The 15,003-nt window shown below is 38.7% G+C and overlaps 1 protein-coding gene across 1 annotated transcript in view; it reads left to right on the top strand.

Moving 5' to 3' along the window:
• Positions 1–15,003, top strand: part of ROBO1 (roundabout guidance receptor 1) — a gene marked incomplete at both ends in the record, with an annotated part of 537,364 nt that overhangs the window by 180,815 nt on the left and 341,546 nt on the right. The window lies entirely within an intron of this gene.

Genomic DNA, 15,003 nt, shown 5'->3' with positions numbered 1-15,003 from the left:
ACTGAGTTCTTCATCTTTCTGTGTCTTCAAGTGCTTGAAACAGGAGGCCATGACAGTGCAGTTCATTCAGTGATGCAATTTATTAAGTACAGGTTGCAGAAAAAGGCATAAAATTATATGGCTCTTTTACTTTAAGTAACTTAGATGATTTCATGGTCCTCAGGCTTAAAATCCAGCCAGTATTCCTGTGCTCCTGTTGAGTTTTACTGACCTAGGCTGTGCCAGGATGTTCCACAGCCAGCCTACACCTCGCTTGTACTCTCCTGCAGAACGCCATGCAGACATGCTGCTGAGGAGGCAGGGATATTCACTGAGGTACCTACTCCTAAACCTTCACATTAGCCTCATAGTCTGCTAGTTGTGACAACTGAATCTGCCTGAACTGGTCCGACCTGCTCATTTATCTTCTTCAGCTAGCTAGCTGAAGAAGTCAGTACCTTTGGTCTTCCCTCTCTTTTCCTTGCTTCACCTTGCTGGAGGGTACGGAGGGCATGGCCCGCAGCGAGCTGCCGGCTCAGCTGCGCCCGTGAATGCTCCCGAATCAATCAGAGTGGCAGAGGCGCGCAAGTCACGGCTTCAGCTCACGTCGTTCATTTTCAGTGACCAGGTTAGAGAGCACCTGTATAGGAACCTGACTTCCAGCAGGGAGGTGTTAGGCAGTGACTCGTGGATAAATCTTCTTCAGCTGACACAGTTTCAACTGAAAGACGATTTGTGAATAAGCACCTAGTGCAAGCTGGATGAAAACCACTACGTAAATTAAACTAACTTACTACCCTTCCTAAAGCAAATTATTGAAACTTTTACTCTGTCCTCCTGTATCTTGCAGTGGCCTGTTGTAGACATTTTGTGTGCTCTGATGTAAGATACAGTATTAGAACCATATGCAATAATCCAAAATAATGAGACACCTCTGCGAGTATACAGTAACGTCACTACGCCATATTTATGAATAAATATGTTCAGGATTCAACCGAGTGGAGAACATGCCTGTTTCATGCTTCTAAAGACAGTGGTTCCCAAGGGACAGAAAAAAATATCTGTGCACCATCATAGCCAGATAGCACAAAACCTACATCCTTTTTCAGCTGTACTTTGGTTATTTTCATCCCAACTTCCCCAACATACTTGGCAGAATGAAAATGCATGATGAATCATCTATCTGAATGTAAATGTAAATGCATGTGAACATAAATAGATGTAAAAATGAATTTGCATTGCATATATGCATGTTAATTTTTCCAGGCTACAACTGTCATCTTTTAGATGGATTAACGATTTAATTTCTCTCCTTGGCATTCTTTTTAAAGCTTGCCTTTTGTACCCTGAAAAAAATTCATTGGAAAACAGTATTTTGTATGATATAAGAAATTGTCTTTAAGATTTATTTTTTACTTGAACTTACAGCCAGCTTAGTATTTCTGAATTTTAAGGAAATTCTAAGAAGTTTCTAATTCTGACTTGATAATACAAAATTTGTAACTGAAAATAGAAATAATGTTTCAAAATAGATTTTTTAATAAGAGCTATTAAGAAACAAGAGCTTATACTTTCAGAAATCAACATCTAGGATACCACTTGAATATCAGCTTTCTCAGATCTAGGTAGCCTAAACATTAACAAAATCTACTGCTGCCAAATGTATGGTATTGCTTGATTCAGACAAGGAAAGACAGCCAGACAGAGATGTCAACTTTTGAAAAATACCTCTGTTTACCAGTAAGTGAACCCAACTGATATCACATAGCTTTGTTTAACAAAACTTCAGCCATTTGCCTTCCAGAATGCACTGCCCCTGGTGATGAAACTCCAGTACACTTCAATATAAATTGTGAATTTTCTCTAGTTAACTCAGTTGCTGTACTCTTCTGAAGAACTTACAATAAAGTGCATTGCCCTTCACGCAGCTGTAGCTGCTCTGAGGCACAGGAGGAGGGGTGAACCCTCTGACTGTGGCATCATAAGAGCCACTCATAACATTAGGGCACTAATGACTGACGTCTAGGACAGGCTGGAGTCTCTGCCTTGCACAGGAGCAAGACAGGCTCTTGTACCTCTGAGAAAGAAGGCCAGCCACTGGGTTCCAAAGTAGTTTTGAGGGGGAAGCCGATATCGCCACAGACACAAGGTGCCATTCATCACCTGATTTACAGTATTTTGAGGCAGTGTGCCTGCCAAGTTTGGAATTTTACATCCTCACATAACAAGGTCTTTGTTTTTTTTTTTTCTCAGTACTATATTACTTACTAGAAAAAGAATGGTGTGTCTACTAATAATCTAGGAAGGAGGGTAAAAAGGATTTGGAGATGTTGGGAGGGGTGTAGTGCACAGTGCATGGAAGTGAGTCATAGAATCACAGAATCATTTAGGTAGGAAAAGACCTTTAAGATCATTGAGTCCAACCATAAACCTAACACTGCCAGGTCCACCACGAAACCATGTCCCTAAGTGCCACATCTACATGTATTTTTAATACCTCCAGGGATGGAGACTCAACTACTTCCCTGGGCAGCCTGGTCCAGTGTTTGATAGACCTTTCAGTGAAGAATTTTTTCCTAATATCTAATTTAAACCTCCTCTGGTGCAACTTGAGGCCGTTTCCTCTCGTCCTATCACTTGCTACTTAGGAGAAGAGACCGACCCCCACCTCGCTACAACCTCCTTTCAGGTAGTTGTAGAGAGCAATAAGGTCTCCCCTCAGCCTCCTTTTCTCCAGACTAAACAACCCCAGCTCCCTCGGCTGCTCCTCATAAGACTTGTGCTCCAGACCCTTCACCAGCTTCACTGCTCTTTGGACACGCTCCAGCACCTCAATGTCCTTCTTGTAGTGAGGGGCCCAAAACTAATCTCTACTGGATCTCCTAGAAGTGTGAGAAACAAAACTCTTACAGGAAGTCAAGTAACAATAGACAGATCTGCTAGATTGCTGTATTACTTCTATTTGTGTGATAATATACATATTTCAAATAAAACAGACACTAGCATTAAGACAGAATTTAAAAATGAAAAACATTACGTCATTTCAGTTCTGGTAAAACAACTCAGGTTGGATGAAATAAAGATTAAACAAGCATGAGACTATATAAAAATTGCTTATTTTAAGATGGAATGTACAAATACACAGAGAAATACCTTTGGATAATAGATTTAGAAGGAAGAGTTGCTTGAAAATATTAGACTGTGGTTCCCAAGCTGGACTAACTGCTTATATTTTCTTCTGTAGCATTGAATAAAAGGAAATAGTGTATTTAAAATTTAAAAAAAAAAAAAAAAAAAGTTTTGTCTAATACAAAGTTACTGTTTTATTTTTTGGCCTCTGTTACTGATCAGTCCCAGAGGCCAGATCCTGGACTAGATAGGCTGTGTTTGATAAGAATACTCTTCTTGATAAGAAACTCTTACATTTTTGAAACGTCAGAAATTATTTCCTGTTGGTGGGCAAAGGGACTAGCTTGAAAATGCCCAAGAAAGAATTCTTCCTTTTTTCAGTTATGGAATTTTATCTTAAAAGTTATAGCTGTTCTGGGTGCAAGCTGGGCAAGATTCAGCAAGATTCAGATTACTACCTAAAGTATTCAGATGTAACAGGCAAATGATTATGGAAAATTAACTTTTTAAACTCCTGCAATGATGCTTGTAAAATCTATGAAATAGAAAGAACTCGTAGTCTTTCACAAACTGTTACTGAGTAAACTGCTTTTATGCTCACCTATTTGGGACATTTGCAAAAGCAGCATCCACACAGTGGTAGAAAATCTTTTATGCTACATACACATTATCATGAAACCATTTGAATCGTATGCATTAAAAGAAATCTGTGTGTTTGTATATAGATATGCATTGTGTGATATATATATATATATATATAAATATACTGTGTTCTTGCCCGTTTTGTCTAGGTTGGCTAAATACCCCAGTTCTATATCGTTAGGTGTTTCACTCTCAGTTTCCAGTTCTTAGGCATAGAATAACCAGAGTTGTTATAACACCATGAACCAACAGAGTTGTTATACTGAGGCCAGTACCACTGCTTTTAGGAGTGGAGGTTATTCTTGTATGGGCATTACAAAAACATGTAAATACACACAGAGTCTCGGGAGACATTCTGCTCCTAAAAGGCAGAGTACCAACAACGTGGTTATAACTGAGTGGTAACAAGGAGTGAAAATTGTAAATTCCAGGACGTGACATTATACAGCATTCTCTGGTTTCTAACACTGTATCTGCATTGTGTTGGTTTCTTTTTATCAACTGTAAAATACTAAGTTATTAAGACATAATTTCAAATTCTTATTTTTATGTTCTAAATGCTAAAATGATTGAACTGCTTTCATCTCCTTCAAAGAATTATCTTCTTCTTTCCATGAAGGAGATAATCTAAAATCCATAAATACAGAGTATTTTACATGCTTAAGTATTTCCTGAGATATCAAATTGTAGTATATGCAATAAGATGTAGAAAAGTCAGACAAAAGCAAAACGTCAGTGTGATCCCGTAGCTGTATTTCTTGAGTATTTATGTACATTTTTTCACTTATAAGACACACATAAACCAAAATTGCGAAATAAAAAGCTAAATATGAGGTCTTAATAAGATCACCAACTCCAGTGTAGAAATTTCATGTTTCATACAGACGATAATTTTGAAGTAACTGAAATCCATAAATTCTAGCATAAATATGCAAATACCTTGAAAAGCATGTATAGGTGGATTCTGGTTACTTAAGAATGCCTAAACAGCAACATAGCTAAAACCGCCGGTTTAGGGGAAAAGAGGATCATGCTGCTATCATCCTTTTTGGATACGGAATGTTTTTTCTGCTTTCTACTGATCTCCCTCTAGCGGAGACCTGTAAGTCTGCATGCGATGAAACTAATTTATCTCCACATTTTTTCATGCAACATAGCTGTAACACATGATGCATATGCTACAAACATCTGTTTTCAGTAATCAAGACAAATTCTGTCAGTTCCTTTAGGGAAAAGCAGTGTATGTAGTACACACAGAGACTGGAATTACAAACCCTTGAAACTCAAAGGCCCATTAGAGAATGGCTAGGAATGTAATTTGTTTGCTTGCTAAACCCATTCCTTATGGATTGCAATTTTAATTTTTTAAAGAAATTGGATTAATATATGGTCTAGATTCTTCCCAGATATGACAAGAGTGCAGAAGGAGAAAGGAAAAATAGAGAAACAGGTGTTTACAGAGACTTCTTTATCCCTCGTCCTTATGGGGTGAGCAGGCTCTCAAGGGGATAGGAAATAAAGTATGGCCTCACCTCCTCTAATCTCCACACCAGCCTGCACTCTGTGTTTGGTATGCAGAAGGAGTACATGGCACCCCATAAATCAATGTCATGCCAAATATGCTCTTTCCCTCACACCCATGTTTTGTGCCTTCAGACAAGTGGAGTTCTCTAATGCAGAATGTCTTCCAGCTCCTGCTGCAGAGTGCTGTAACTCAGCTGCCCCAGGCTTTCCTTGGGTGGCAGCGAATGGTGCGACAAGCTGCTCTAAAAGCATGCACTGGTGATTCACATATGTAAATAACAAATGACTTGTGCGCATATTACATGTGGCACCCTTATACATAGAGAAGCAAATCTGTATTACGGATACTGTGGATAAATACATAAAAGCCAGGAATAAATACACACGTGCATTCATTCGTTCACGTATACCCTCAAATGCAAATTGCCAATCATTGTAAAGAAGACAAAGTAGTTGCAAGATAACAGAAGGTTGTTCTTCTGATATCAATAGCATTAATCATATATTTCACCGTGAATATACCATTAAAACATAACTTTGATTAATGATAGTGTCAGTGTATTTAATCAAGTGCAAGCAATACGGCACTGGTTGGTTGTGATTATTTCTCCCCTTGACCTCGTCTAGGTGAGGAGGAATGTGAGTGAAATCAGGGGCATTCCACTGACGTGAACCTGGCATGCAAGGAGACTCCAGGGCCCATCTTAGCCCAGGTGACTTCTCAAAACTCCCAAGAAGGAAAAAGAGGAGCAAGTCTGAATGTTTGAACCCACATCAAACATTACAATGATTAATTCTAGGCAATGAAATCGTATCTACGGATCCCAACTAAAAGCAGTGTCTTCTTGTCCTAAAGCTTGCACTCACATGTACTGAGGAACCATTCCACAGTTTCCAGTTACTGCAGAGAAAGGTTAGGGAATGGTTACAGGTCCAAAAAAAGTTACCGATCGATCTGGACACAGACTGCTAATAGACAGCCCTCTGATACGCAGTCTTGTGCTAGATCTGTATGGTTGGACTGTAGCTCTGGCTTTGGCAGGGGTTTGAGCTCTCTTTCACAGTTGCCTTTTTTGTCAATACAATGGAGCCTCACAGTTCTCGGAGGGTGTGTTACTACTAGCTGCATGTAACCCCTGGTGAACTGACACTAGCAGTAGAACAAAAACAAATGGAATGGCTTTGCAAGTGAAAAAGACTAAACTCCAAGTAGCAAATCTCACAAAGGGGTAGAGGAAAAGGAAGAAGAAAGATCAGAAAGATGGGAAGAAGGAAAAGAGATGGAGGAGGAGAGAGCAACTGCAGCGCTCACTGCTGCATGTAAAGGAAATGGAGATGAAAATCATGCACAGATCTATCTGAAAGAAGGGGGAGAGGTCTAAGTAAAGAGCTTGTAAACCATTGCAGTAGCCCCAAAACCGCCTTTCCTTCCACTGTGCTCTGTTTAATCCTGCTGCTGTATTGACTTCTGTGTGCTTTCAGTAGTTACTTTTTGGCAATTGCAACGGGAAGCGTTCTAGAGAGTTGTGGGCATGGCGTTATGTCAGCGAGCAGGAAGGAACGGGAAGGCTTTTACCTGCCTGTGGCAAAGATAACTCAAATGCCTCCGAGGCATTTTGCCAGCATCCCTCAAAGGCACCACTCTGACTGCACCTTTAAACTGGGCAGCTTGTGCTGTTCACTGTGCCAAATAAAAATTCTCTTGGTTTCTTTTTAGACAGCTTTTGAATCATGGTGAAGCCAAAAAAAAAAGTCTCTAGTAAGTGCTATTTTTTCCACTCACCACTAACACAAAAATGCTGAACAGATTGAAGGCGGGGGATGGGGAGGGAAGAGGGATGAGTGAGGAGGAGTTCCATTGTGCTGAGACCAATTATAGAGGTCTCAGCCCAAAAAAAGACTCTTTCAGAAAGTCACAAACAAATGAAAACAGAAGACTGTGATAAATCGTGGCACAGCTTTAACAGCCATGCATCTCTTGTTCCCCCAAAAGCTATAATAATAAGCAAATTGTAATGGGTCATATCCCTCTGAGGACCGTAAATTCAATCAGTATTTGAATATGTTGCATTTTCACTGTGTTAGATTGTTTTACTAGTAATGAATTATAATTTTTTTAATTTAAAAAAACCCTGCAAAAACATACCACTTTTAAAAATGTATTCGTCTTTCTGATACCCTAATATAGTATTGACAAAACATGCTTACAGCTTGGTGTTGGAAACAAAACAAAGCATCAGCTGGAAGTAGGGATTTTTCTGTTGAATATGAATTCATCCACCTCCTTCAATTTTGAAATCTTAACAGCCTCACACCAGATTCAGGTTGTTCCCTTGTATTTCTCTGCATATTCATGCAGCTTTATGTTCACAGAGCATTACATCTCTTTTGCCCCCTTGAACATGTTTGTTCAATATGTTTTTCCCATGGCATATCCTTCACGAGTGTGTTTTCAGAAACCACCACATGGGAAACGCTGTAAAACCTCCACTTTTTCGAGCGCAAGAGGGAAAATAACCAGCTGATAATCATTAGGATGTGGTAGCTGAAGGCATATATGGCCTAAGTATGTAAGCATAGCTTTCATTAAAAGAAGTTTAAATGGCTAACCAGTGTGGATAAATCTGTCCTGAAAATTATTTGGTGGTACCTATCAGAGGCGATCACAACATACAAGTTACCATGTGGTGTTTTCTTGACTATATCTCGAGGCAGTTTGGAAGACAGATTATGTCACCACTCCGTTTCTGGTTGCCATTATTCATGCTTCTATTGAATTCCATCTATTTCTGTTCTCATCATTGTTCAAAAATACTGGATTGTGCCACCACAGTTGGGAATCAGTAAGGAGGAGCATGCCAGTTCTAAAAAAGGAAAGCTTTTTGCTTTCACAAAAAGGCTTTGTTAATTAGTGCTACACAAGGAGGGAAATGACAAAACTCCATACTTTTCCATTTAAATGTTTGTTAAAGTGATGTTGTTTAAATTTCACTGAGTGTAGCAGGAAATGTTAAAGCTGAGAGAGACCAGACAGAACATACTAATGTCCTTTGGGGTGGGAGTGAGAGAGGGAAAGGGCCTGAGGATTATGTTTTCTTTATTTATACTCTTTACTCTCCACTAGAAAACTGTGAACTTTTAAAGCTTGTAAAAAAAGTATTGATTTGACAGCCCTGAAGACAGACCTCTTCTTTTATACAGAGAGCCAGCATTAACATAAGCAGTCACGGTACCAAACCCCTGTTCACACTGATCTGGGGACAAAGGGAACAATTACAGAGCCAGGCCAACACCTATGCAAGATGCCTCCTTGAATACATTTAGCTCACTGTTTCAGAGCACGCTTACACCAGGATACACCTCACCTAACTTTTGATATTTCATTTGAGGCACCCTATTTATTTACCCTATGCAGGTGACAGCTAAAGAGAGATTCTTCTAGAGCGTAAGTGAAATCTCAAATGGATTCTTCATTGGCAATAGAAAAACTGCAGGATGCTTACACTCCTAACTTGGATTCTTCAGTTATATGCCCAAAATTAGGTGGATGAATCTAGATCCTAGCACATCCATACAAGGAATTGGTGTTGAGTAGCAAGTATACTTTTAATTCACATGCTAGTTCACAGCGCATTCATTTCCTCATATAGACAAGATATAACTCACAAATGGGACTGTTGTTTATTAGGATAAATTAGTAAGATTTTACTGCAGCTCTACAAGATAATTTCTGGAAACTGTATTATTTCACTATCAAATAACTTATGTTCTGTACACAAAAATAATGTGCCAAAATTGTAAGACCTTACCTTTTTTCTATAGAAGCAGGGTTGTCTGTGGCAGTAAAATTGAGTTTGTATTTGACTAATCCTAAGAATACTATTTATTTATTAGTGGAAATGATAATACTTATTTTGGCAACCAATATTGACCTAATAAAACACAGATGTGTGAATGTAGCTATATTTGCATTTATGCAGGGATCTGCAATTTATAGTCACCTAGGGGCTCCCTGTATCCACAGTGAGCCACAGGCATTGGCTCCACACTCAGCAAAGCCATGGAAGCTTTTCTGTTCGGACTTCAGCTTCAGAGAAAGAAATGTGGATGTAGCTTTCATATAATTAATTTCCCTTTCTCTGCCTCTTCACTTTTTTGCTTGATTCATGAGAATCCAAAACCAATCTCTTGTGGCCAACTAACTTTTCTTTTCAGGTCAGAAATTATACTGCTAATATAAAGATTAATTTTCTCTGTTGGAGCCAGGAAAATAGATTTTTCCCTTAGCCTTTCCTATCCAAAGTGGTCTCTCCTCCACAAAGTAACCAAATATTATGTCATATATCAAACCACCAACAAAATCTGTCTATATCCTGGTACAACCCAGAGGAATCCCAGGATAACTCTAATATATGCCAAGTTGCCATGTCTCAAGGGGAGTGTCCTGGCAGCCGATGAACATGACCTTGCTCCAGGCACATTCATTCTCCTTTCACCAAATAGTTACTTCTGCTCCGCTACACCAGGGCCTGCAAGTACAAGTGACATAAAATCTGCCTTCAGAAATGTCACGTCACTTCATGATTTCTATACTTATCACCTATATTCTGATGTCAGTTTGCTCCAGATAGATATAAGCCAACCTGGTGCCATAAGAGCACTTCAAAGCGAATTCATCTGGGTTTGTACTTCTTCAAGACTTTTTATCCCACATGGCGGCTAAACAATAGGTGTTTCCCACCTGTTCTGCAGGTTCATGTTACAGCTTTTGCATGGATTGAATAACCTACACTTGCCTGCAAAATTTTAGAACAAATTTCATATTTTTCATTAGTTGATTGCATTAGATCATGTTTGCATGTTTCCTCTTTTCTTCAAACACCAACAGACTCCAAATCTCTGGTTTGTTTTGCTTTGTTTTGCTCTGCTTTGTTTTGTTCTGTTTAGTTTGAGGTTGTGGTTAAATGCTGGCAGCATTAATGCCATTGCTATCTTAGCTATATATTTTGGAGTCATCCTTGAAAGTAAGTTACATTCCATCAGAACATGTTTGGTTCAAAATACCATGGGGAAAAAATAAAAGCAGTTGGCTCAGGCTTGAATTGAAGCCACAGTTTCTAGGGAAAATCTAATCTATTAGCCTGGTTGCTTAGGAAATCTTTGAATATTGATCCTGTAGAACTTGGTTTAATTCCCTAGAAATTCTTGAGCAAAATTGTTTATTTGATTTTCTAGAGCAGGACTGAGTTACTAGTTTTGTATGAACTTTTGGTTCTCAGCAAATGTTTGTTGCCAAGCAAAACCCATTGCCTGTAAAATCTCATGCATAGTTTATCTTTTTGCCAAATACCTAAATCTGTATCCCATGATTCTAGTATCGCTTAGAATGAAACTTATTATAGCTGCTTATGCCCTATTTTTTTTTCTCCCTAAACCATGTTATTTAATTGACTTCATTGACCATCTTGTGCCATCATGTGCAAAGTGAGCAACGATTTACTAAAATGGGTCATGAATTTGGCTCATGACATATAGGTGTAAAGCTACTGTCTCAGCATGAGTTCTCCCCTTGCTGGCTAATCTCAGGAGGCATCAGTATATGTTAAAGCATGTTTGCTTCACAGCAGAGCTTTCCATGTAAAATGTTAGTGGTGCACAAATGATTCTAGACAGAGAAAGCCCCAAAGTACTAAAAGTAGAGTTAATTTAATGCTTCCAGATTAACTACCATGTGCATTTCTCATGGATTCAATCTGATCAGCCTGGTTTTGATTTGGTTATATAAGTAAATATCTGTGATTTCTCATGAGACCATAAAGTACATTCATTCACAAAGAAACTACAGCATGCTAGTGTGCTTCGAAACATGCAGCTGCATTTTGGGCTTGCATAGGCAAGAGTCCGTTACTTATGGTCCCTCTATTATGTGATATGAAGTACTAATATACATACAAAGAACATCTGTGCTGCTTTGTCCTATGTTACTGCAGCAAAAAGCAACTAACTGCAGCTTTTGAACGTGTCCTTTGCCCTGAGTATCTCATTAACACTTCAACCTTAGTTGCACTGTATCTTTTTAATTTTTAATGCAAAAATTCAGAGTGAAGTAGAAAGAAAAAGGAAAGTGAAGAAGGATAAAAAGAAAAGAAAAGGAGATTCAGATACCAATATGGATATATACACATGCAGATTATATACGGTATCTAGATACCTAGAGGGAAGGAGATAACAGTCAAATACAAATGTTCATATAGCCTGTCGTGAGTGCATTGACAAGTGCAGTCATCAGACTGATGCAGAGACAAACATTCACAAAGCCTAAATTGAAAATTATTTATACTTTTTATGTCCACATGTAGGTAATATGGTATGTAGCTAACAAAGAAAACATTTTTGGTTGGACAGTGGAAAGGCCTGGAGTTCATATGTTTATACGTAGGGCTCCTTTAATTACTTCAAGTCATTCATTCCTCTAAAAAGTATCTCTGATTTTGTTTTATTGTTTTAGGGTCTACGTCTTTGTGCTTCCACTGTGCATCCAGTTTAATATATAGTATCATTTTTACGATTTTGTTTTTCTCAGTTATAGCACAGTTTCATTAGTAATATATAGTAAACAGCCAAAGGCCCAAATTACGTAAAATAAAACATTAACATTTCCTAAAAATACAAAAACTAGAACATTCCTGAAATAAAGGTTATCGGTTTATTCTACCCTCATTCAGGAATTTCACTGACTTCAGTAGTTTATCCCTGAATATTAAAAAATATGTCAACGCTTTGGATTTGCATTTGCTACTCATCCTTAGACAAATCAATAATAATTTGAATATTTTTTTTTGTATCAGTCAGTACATATGCACTGTGTATGTGCACCATATAGCAGGAAGGGGGAAAAAAGCCCTGAAAGCCCCACAGTTCATTAAAGATGCATCAGGCTTTATTATTATTCAAAAAAGAGGGAAAAAAAAAAGAAAAATGGGTGAAGAGGCCATCCTCTGCAGTGTGATAGAAGCTAGGCTCATATAAAACAAGCCAAAGAATTAGTTCCTTCACCAAGGAATGACATGAAACCCTAGCCACGGTAGCTGTAAAAACAGTTAAAGGTCTTCTTTGTGCTCATTAGCACCACTGTGCTGGTATTCTGTGTTGGCAGCTTTTGGTTCTGCTGAGGCAGTCCTAAAGAAAGTTGTTACCAGCCTATATTCTACAGTTCACAGGCTCTCAAAAAGGACACATTAAAACAGCTAGAATCCCCAGGGCAAGTGGGGAGATTAAGTAGCCCTCTCCCTCGACAGAAGCCCCCGCAGACAAAGCTTGGCATTGTGCATTCACTACACTATCTCTTTCCAGCACTGAACTTTACTATTGTCCTCCCGGATCCTAGTTTACAAAGTGTTTGGGGCACTTTGCGTAACGGTTCACTGGCACCACCATTGACAGCCATCTGAGTGTGGGAACTTTTTTAAAGGACGTGATGCCCCCAAAATCATTGGCCTATTCTATCAGTCCTTAAGCAGACGCCAGTGGCAGTGTTTTAGTGTGTGTGTGTGTGGGGGGGGTTACTTTGGAGTTTTCTTGGAGTCTCATCTTTCACGAGAATACAAATTCAGGCAGGGGAAGCAAACATGGATTATTTGTTTCCCAAAGCATCAGGCTTTTTCGGAAGTTTTAACTGTTGCACTGTGCTACAGAAGCTACCATCGCAAGGACCACAAGGTGCCTTGGAATACTTCTAGAGTTTTGGGGGATATTAAAAACAAACTCCTGTTTGGAAAAAAAAAAAATCGGTGCATATTGAAGTGCTGCTGTTCCAGTTATAGCAGCCATGAGAAGGATTCATTATCTACCCTGTTTATTTCCATTTGCTTCTGTGCTGAATTTTTTCAAAATTATTTTTTGTTAATTTGAATAAAGAATAATAAAAAGATCTAATCTGATGCTAAGGCCCATTCCTTTTGATGTGCTGTTTTTGACCGAAGACTTAAAGAGGACCTGGTATGAGAGAAGCAGCCTTCCAGGAAATACCAAATTTGGAAAGGATACTTCAGCTGAATCTTATATTTCATTTTCAGCTTGTTTTCTATTCCAGACAGACTTACCAGATTTTTTTTCCAGACTCTACAGATGTTAGCACTGATGCCGGGAAAATGGAAGAGTCTCATTCTGGTCAAAAGCACGTTTAGAAGCAGAGTAAGTTCTGGCAAGGGGCACGAGCTTCCCCCTTCCCACAACTACTTTCCTGTTTGCCCCTCAGCCAATCTAAGGAGCTCCACTGGTAGCTGAGGGTACTGGAAGAGGAGCCAAGGCAGAGAAATCCAGAAGCAGCAGAGCATGGTTCCTGTGAGAAGAAGTGCTGATGGAGCAGGAGGGAATGGACATTGGCTTGGGGTTCTCCAAGGGAGGGAGAAAATACAGTAGAAAGGAGATGGTGGTAGAAGACCAGGGACAGCGTGGAAAGGTCTGGTAGGAAGCAGGAAGTCAATGTTAAAAACCCAAGGTGTGAGATGTCCTGCTCTTCAGTTACCCACACTTGCCTGACACATTCATGGCTGTGTTCTGGTAGTATCGGGTCTAAACTGGAGAGAAACTGTGGCTTTGCATGGTTTGTGTTTAGAGTATGGTGGATGGAAAAAGACTGCGTGTTGACAGGCACATTGATTTTTACTGTGAAAAACACTGTGATCACAGTGATGTTAAATGAGATTAATATTTATGACTGAGAAAGGGAGGGGAAAAAAGGAAAGATTTTCTATACTTGATGACGATAAAGACAAATGATGGTATTTCATATTTTTCTTTGATGAGATTAGAAAAAAGCAGATATTCAATATACCTGGACTTGGGTACGTATTTTTTTCTATTCTATGTAGGCAAAAATTAAAGTACACTGCAGAAGATTGAAAGTAAGATCGGTAAACTGAGTAAGCAACTCAAAGGGTGATGCTGAAGGGAGAACTATAGAAATATTGAAGCTGAAGTAAAGTTACAGTGGAGTCTTCAAAATATTTGTCTTTGCTCTGCCCGAGATTACTAGTTTTCCTAACTATCCTTGTATGAGAACATGAGGCATGGTAAGATTTGAAGATATCATAAATACAGAAGACTATCAGAACATCATTTAGGAAAAGTTGTATTGACCATAAGGACTAGCAAAACCGAAGTGGGACTGAGTATGTGAAGAACAAGGTCATAAACTAGGGGACTTAGATTATCTACCACAAATTTGAGAATTCATGATTGTGAAATGATAAAGGAAAAACACCTGAGTGTACACATCAATCACAAAATGACAACTGGTAAACAGTGATGCAGAAACAACGTTGAGGGAGAAGGTTTGCTCCGAAAAGCATTCATCAGGAGATATTCACCGGGGAAAGAGAAGGTAATGATCAAACATAAAGATGATGTTGGCACAATGCTAAAAAGGCATAAAGTGGCTATAAATAAACTTATAAATTAGAAAAAGGCATCTATGCATCAAAGGAGTAAAATTCTGGCACAGCCTTCCAATAGGGATAGCTGGTGCAAAATCAAACTTAAAATGTAACTCCTGTGCAGGAAAGTTAATGTGTGAAATGGGAGTTACTGTCTAGCAAAACAATTTTTCCTCTGAAATGGTGATTTATCAAAATGAAAACATTTCAGATGAATGAAAAAAAAAAAGTTAAAAAGATAAAAAATAAAGTGTTTTATTAAGATAAGGATTGAGTGAGACATTTAAATTTT

Source organism: Platalea leucorodia (genome assembly GCF_965183815.1).
Source record: "Platalea leucorodia genome assembly, chromosome: 2".
In the NCBI taxonomy this organism is placed as follows: Eukaryota; Metazoa; Chordata; class Aves; order Pelecaniformes; family Threskiornithidae; genus Platalea; species Platalea leucorodia.
This window is presented reverse-complemented; position numbering and strand designations above follow the sequence as displayed.